This window comes from Kogia breviceps, chromosome 5, assembly GCF_026419965.1.
Source record: "Kogia breviceps isolate mKogBre1 chromosome 5, mKogBre1 haplotype 1, whole genome shotgun sequence".
Taxonomy (NCBI): Eukaryota; Metazoa; Chordata; class Mammalia; order Artiodactyla; family Physeteridae; genus Kogia; species Kogia breviceps.
Window position 1 is genome coordinate 7,069,115 of NC_081314.1, and position 7,729 is coordinate 7,076,843.

A 7,729-nucleotide genomic window follows, 5' to 3' on the forward strand; every position below is an offset into this window, starting at 1 on the left:
CGCCTTTTTTTTTTTTTCTTATTCATGAGTTGTGTTCCTTGAATTGTAATTTTACTTGGGGCAGTTGGACCTTACAAGACCTTCAGTTGTTCCAGCTGAACAATTTCAGTACACTAAAATAGCAATTTAACCTATAAATCAAAGTATTTACAGGACTAAATTATAAATTTTTATTTTTGTGTGTTTTATTCCAATATGCTTATTAATTCTAATATTTAAATCATTTTCCCAGTTTGAAGAAATAAAATATTTTTGTAAAAAACTGTAAAATACAGAAAAATTAAAGAAGAAAACAAAAGTTACCTACAAATCCATCACTCTTATGTTTTATTCCAGTCTTTTTATCATGCATGTTTTGGAATGGTGCCATATTTTTCTTCTATTTGTCACTTACTCTCTTTCAAGAATCTGTTGCTTAACAATTTATCTTATTACTAAAATAGTTTGCAATGGCAGTGTAATACCATATTGGTAATATTACCATTGAACTGATACTGTATTTGAAATATTGTACTGTGGCTAATTTGTACTATTTTTTAATTTAAAATATTGTAAAATCACTGCATATAAATCTTTTCTGTGTCTCTGCTTATTTCCTTAAAATACTTTCTTATAAGTGGAATGTTGGCTCAACCTATGTGTCATTTTGCAGTTTTCTTTATTTATTGTCAAATTATTCTCTAGATTCCAGAACAGTTCTAGAGTTTGGAACGTTGCCATCAATTTATGGTCCTTCCATCAAAGTAAGAAAGCTCCAGTATCATCATACTGTCCAAATTTGGGATTTGCCAATGGAATAGTCTTAATAGGAGTATTTTGCAATTCACTTCTTTATTAGTGAGGTTGAACACACTTTTGTACTTTATTAAATATTGATATTTGTCTTGAGTTATATATACTCAGCTCTTATCAAATTTGATGGTGTGTCTTCTATTTTCATTTTTCTTTAAAATTTTTAATATCAAAAAAATTTTTTTAATTTGGTGGAAGTCAGATTAGTTTTCCCTCTTGCTAGTGTTTTTCTTCTTTTCTGTGTTTAGATAATCCTTTCCAAATCCAAGATTGAAAAAATTACTTTCTATATTCTTCTGAGTGCTTCATGATTTTGTTACACTTAACTTATTTAAGGAATTTAATGCCTTGTTAGACAAGAAATTCTCAACTGGACCAATGCATTTATAGTACCTCATTTACCTACCATACAAATTCCATGAGATAGATATCACTAATCTTAATAGAAAATTGAGAGACATAGAGATGTTATTACCAAAGGTCAAATATCTAACAAGTGGTGTGTTTATACTGTTTCCATGTTATAACATGGGAAGTTTCCTCTGAGAATTTACAGATGTGAGATAGCTTTCCACAAGCATTCCCTAGAGTGCTTGCCTAATCAGACTTTATTTTGGGACTTCCCGATTAGTTAGTCCCAATCTTTGCCTCATGCCACCAAGACACTTCCTTTGCCTCTGATCAATGTTATGAGGTGGTTGGTCTACCATGTCCCGCTTTTCACAAGAGACTAGTATTACCATCTCTCTTCTGGTGTCAAACACTGACATCTTCTTATCTACTTCTTTCAAGCTTAGAATAGGTCTTTTTCCTTGATTTTATATAGGCTTAGTTGTGCAAAGATCAGGAGATAACTTTTCATGAAACTCTGTTAGTGGTCTAGAAATAATGAAAGGGAAGCTCAAAATGGAGACTAGTGCACAAGTTCAGGTGCTCTCACTGGAATGGTCCCTGACTTCCAGAAGCCAGAGGCATCTCACCGCTACTACTTGAAGAGGAAGCTCAACTTGACCACTGGAAGGGACAGCTCACCCCAAGACTACCACCAGTAGGGCTCCGGGCATCTTTGTGTGTCAGTTGGAGCCAAAGTGACTCCTGACCATAAAGGGAGGAGAAAGATCTTCCCTTTTACTCACTCACTGAATTGCTTGCTCACTCATTCACTCACTTACTCATTCACATCTTGAGTCTTGATTTTCTGCCCCAGCATCAGTCTCTTCATAGAATAATTTAAAGTGTGAATATACATTTCCTTCTGGTGAAACTCCCTCCCTAAACACGCGCGCGCGCGCACACACACACACGCACACACACAAAGGGTCTGGTCTATTCTGATCCTGTGGCATCAATCAAAGGACCAAGTACAGTAGTCCAATATCCCCAAAGCCAGGTTATTAAGACTTAGGTAATATATAAACAAAATCAATCATCTAAATGAAGCCATGTCAAGTTTGCTCAGATTTATTTTCTTTCTTCTCTAATCAGCTATCTAAAATAGCTTGTGATCTATTCTGGCTATCTTTATCTGTGTGGGAAAAAAAATCCAAAACTCAATGACCTAAAAAAATTTATTTTGCTTTACATTTTGTCTCTAATTTATGCAGGACTTGGCAGAGCCAGCTTGTCTCTCTTCTACCGGGCAACAGCAAAGATGGCTTCATTGCTGGGAACTAGTGTCATCTGAAGACTTGTTCACTTACATGTCTGGCAACTGTAAGTGTCTGTCAGTTGGTATCTTAGCTAAGGCTACCAAGCAGAACACCTATACAGGATGTTTGATGTGGCCCGGGATTCCTCACAACATTGTGTTTGGGTTCAAAGGGTGAGCATCCCAAGAAACAGAGAGCCAGGTGGAAGTTATATTACTTTATGATGTACCAAGGAAAGTCAAGAAGCATAATTTCCACCACAGTCTATTAAATTAAAGCAACCACACAGTTCCACCCAATTTCAAAGAGATGGGAAATAGATTTTATTTCTTGAAGGAGGACTGACTAGGTTCTGGAAAATTCTGTGGGAGCAGAAGTATTACTGTGACTGATTTTATAAAGTACAGCCTGCCAGAGTCTCCCTTCTGGTGATAAAATCCACATTCATCCCACATATAAAAAAATCTACAAGGCCCCCGAAGTCTTATCCTATTATGGTTTCAGGTTCAGGTTAAGATCTAAATTATGTTCAGTTGCATATCAGGCTTCTCAGCATGTGATTCGCAAGTATCAGCTCCATGAGAATAGTTTCTATAGATTAAACAAACATTAAACTAAATAGACAAGTTATCAGCTCCCAAGACTACCAATGTACAACGGCAGGACATGCATCAGATAGATAACCACTATAATCCCTCGTTCAAAATGCACTGAAAAGAGAGGCCCAGATTACTCAGTGGGTCACAGAACTCTGAACTCCTGGAAGGTTCCTGTTGGCAGTCCCTTGACTGGTGACTACTTAACGAGGATAAAGAGGGTTAAAAGGGACTTTTATTTATTCTTTTATTAAATTCCTGATTGTTAAAATATATACCGTGAGCATGCATTTATGGATTACGCTTGTAATTATGGTAATATAAATATGTGTTTTAATTTGGAAAAAGAGATTAAATGAGGAATTCACAAGGCAAAAAAATAGAATTAATAATCCAGACACAAATAAAAGATTTGAAATCAAAATGTTGAATGAGACAAATACATTACAACATAAAGAAATTATGGATACAATATAAATTAAAACCTGCTTGTAATTTTGTCTGTAGTTTGAAAATTAATACATGAATATAAGGGAAAAGCAAACAACTGTGGTGACCATGTTTTGTTTTGTTTTACTTTATACTCTCCTGGGATCTACTAAAGGAATAAGAAACGAATGGAACCAAAATATTTTGTCGAGTATAATATAAGCTATTTAGAGCCCCTGAGGATTTTGAAGTTCTGGGTAAACCCACTCTCAGAACAATGGAAAATTCACCATGAAATTATCAACATTTAAAAATTTACTTTAATTCAAATGAAAATATGTCTAAAATATAAACAGTCTCCTGAATTTTTAAATGTAGTTTGCTCACTTAGGATCATTCGTTTTATTTTAGTCAACCTAAATGAAGATATTGTTATATAAGATAGTGATAAGCTCAGGATATGTTGAAATATAAAGTTCAACTTTCCCTTTATCTATTTCTATGAAACAGTGATTACTAGCTTTACTGAATGGGTGGGTAAACTGAGAAACAGACTAACAATCCAAATAGAAATTTGAAAGTAAAAGTTATGAGTACGACATAGGTAAACCAGTATGACCATTCCAACTCTGTATTTTGAAAATTAACACACTAACATAAGAAAAAAACCAAAGTATGGTGGCCAAGATTATTTTACATTATCCCTTCCTGGAATCTATCGTAGGCAAAAGAAATCATGACAATGACAGGCTGCTAGAGCTTTTGAAATTTTGAACAATATCACTTTCCACTAATATTCATAGACTGCACTGGCAGCACCTGTTGTAACTTCCTGTTCCTAATTTTGCCTTTGAAGCTGGATAACTAAGTCCAGGGCATTGTGAATGAAAGACAAATAAATTATTTCAATAAAATACATGAAATAAATCAACTTTGAGCGGTAGCTCCAGAGGCTTTCTGATAAGTAGAAGTCAATTTGAACTTCGCTTAATTGGTTTTCTTTTCAGCAGTCTTACTTGCTTGATTCACATTTTGTAACCATGTTTCAAATAGATATTATTACAAGATGGCTGGGACTAGACTTTCACGGTATGCAGTCGTGTGGTTACATATTTTTGTAAACTATTTGTGGCAGAGTCTGTAAAGCACCCTTTTGTGGTGAGAGTCATGACAGTATGAAATAATCTCATATTCAGCTTTTGAAATTCAGCTCCTTGAATGTTTAGCTCTGGAAGGCAACTGAAGCCCACATTTTGTTTCTGAGGCTTCCAAATTCTCTTCTGAAAATCTTCCATTCCGAGGACACTCTGGAGAGTAATGGCCAGTACATCTTATCGCAAATGTACTTTACTCAACCCTGCAGGGCCCACTGAATAACTTCTATACTGACTTCACAAGACCGACACCAAAGCAGAGAAACAGCCAACCTGCGTGACGCTGCGAGACCTTAGAAACAACAATGGGTAAGACAGGACTCTATGTACTGAATGGCCCTCTGTCCTAGTCAGCACATTTCGTAGAGTGTCTCATTTTCTAAAGCACTTTGATAGTTCACCTTTAATGAAATCAAAGCTTTTAAGGGGAGAGGACTGATGATATTGCAGCCCTGATATTCTCTCACTACCAGATGGGCAGAGTGTTAGATGCTTAACTTAGCACAGTGTCAGCTGCAAGATGCATGAGTTCCAAAATGATTCTAAGTGTTCATTTAACATGAGGTTTCCTTTGAGGAAAGGCTGCCAGTGGTGCATAATTGTGCCAAATGTGCAGTAGTTTCATAATGTGGGCTGTAATCCACTAGGAACTAAATCCTGCTATTACTCTCTTTAGGGAGACTTCTAAAATTCTGCTCTCCTTGTAGTGAATAGTAACCTGAAGTAGTTGGAGGTTACTGGAAATCTTCAAAAATTGCTGCACATGTGTCGAAGCTTTCTTAATGTAAGTCTCCATAATGTGTTTAGCAATTGGGCTCTCCCTAGAGCCACAAGATGGGGAAGGCAACATATTTCTTCTCCTCTAATAAGTTATTCTTTTATTTTGTGTATGTATTATGGCTTTAGTTATAATATAATTGGATCTTGAAAATTAAATAATCAGTGTCTTCTTCAAGGACTGGAAGCATGTTTGTGTACTGACACAGACCCTCTTTCCATGGTATAGGTCTTACGACGGGATCTGGCTTTATGACAATGTAGACGTGTGCAGAAGCAGACTTTTCGCGTGGGGATTTCTATTCACCACTCACGTATTTGTGTGTGGGGGCGGGGAGTGTGTGTGCATGTGCTGCAGTGTTGACATTCACCTATCTTAAGAGTAAACCCCACAACCACTTCCCAGAGCGCTGCCACATTCTGTAACTGTTTAAGGAGGAACTGAAGAGTTTCTTATCGAACTGAACCAACCAGGGGCCTGTAAAGAAGCAGAATGCAATTATCCAAATTGGAATTTGGCCAGGACAATGAAGCTAGCGCCTCAACTCTTCCAGAAAGTACCAAGACTCTGGTTTTATGTCTTATCCGAAAGTTCATGCCAACAGTCAAAAAGTGCCTTTCTTTCGGACGGTTTGGCAATGCAGAGCTGAAGCTGCCTTTTGTGGGAATAAAAAAAAAAAAAAAGGAATCAGACAAATAGTGGATTGGTGCAAACAGTTCTCATTGGGACAGTTGTGGTTTTATTTTTTTTTTAAAGAGAAAAAGAAGGATTCTGTTTTTTTCCTCAGACGAGCTCAGAGTTCCCTTTGCTGTTTCAATGACCAACAAACATAAGGCATCTAAATCCCTACGATTTATCACAAAAATTAACCTTGTCTCTTACCAAAGTAAAAAAAGATAAACAATAATTTCACTCTATCTTTTTACATCATTTGTTTCTCGAGTTAGTACACTTTAATTTCTAATATTATTAGTAGAGCTTCCACACACCATCAGATAATTATATTATTAATGAATTCGTATGCAAGGACTGTAGTAAAACAGATTCAAGATAATAATTCAGAACGATCAGTTTTAATCGAGGTAAGCTGCATGGTAAGTGTCTAATTATAGATTGAAAAGGGTTTTCATGATATCTAGTGCAAAAGAATTATTTGACAATATTCAGTTATAATCTAAATATATTTCAGTTGATGGAAATAATATTTCAAAATTTCTAAAAATAGGACAATTTCTGTATATGTTTCAAACAGACAATAAAAAGTTAATAAATGCATCTTTTAAAAGAAAAAGGCTTAAAGCATTTTTAGTAGCCTTAATTATTATAATAAGATTGGGTTCTTATTAACTAAGGAAATATTAAAGGAAAGGTAATTGTGATGTTAGTTAAAAGGAATGATAATGTAATTCAACTTGAGTGTAATAGTTTTCAGTTTCAAGATTTGTGTTTCAAATATCACACAATTATCCAAGTCTCTCTGCTTGTGAGGGGACTTTATTTTCTCACTTATCTTTATACTCATAGAGCTAATCCCAAAGTTACTCTTAAATGTACTGCGCTCAAGCTTTTCTATGTCCGTTTGGGTCAGGGCGTCAGAACACTATTCTCATGAGGTCAGGGTCACCCTCATTAGCGTTGCTCGGTTCTGAGGCCACCGATTACGTCTTTCGTCCTGAGAAGCCTGGGGTGCCTGGAAGGGAAAGCAGGTGGATCCAGAAAAATCTATCATCGCCATAAGTACCCCGACTAATGGCAGGTCAGGACTGCCATTTTCATACACAAAGAATGGCATATTATTACTCTTTAGCCTCTACATTCATCTTAAATCTACGCATTAGAAAAAAGACGCCTCTGTCAAGGATAAGCCAAAAAGAAGTTAACATATTTCAATTTAAAAAGTAAGGTTCCTCTAATAATAAAGTTTTTTTAAGGATGAAAAAATTTACATTAAGAATTTTTAAATTAAATTTAAAAAAATTTTAATTTTTTCATTGAATTTAAACAATTTTAATTCCTAATTTTAAAATTTCCACAGAAAACTTAGTTGCATGAAGAAATTCTCAAAATATAATTTTAATTAAATTAAGCTTATAATTCAATGTTAAATCATGTAGAAAATTTTATATAAGTATACATTATGTTAGTATATAACATATTTTATATAATACTATATTATTTATTAGTATATAGCTTATATTATATTAATATATGCTACTTAATGATTTGATAATGTATATTATATTACATATTGATTATAATTATCTTAAGTATATTATAATTCATGATTGTAATAGTATAATTCCAAAATCATACTACATATTATTATATCCC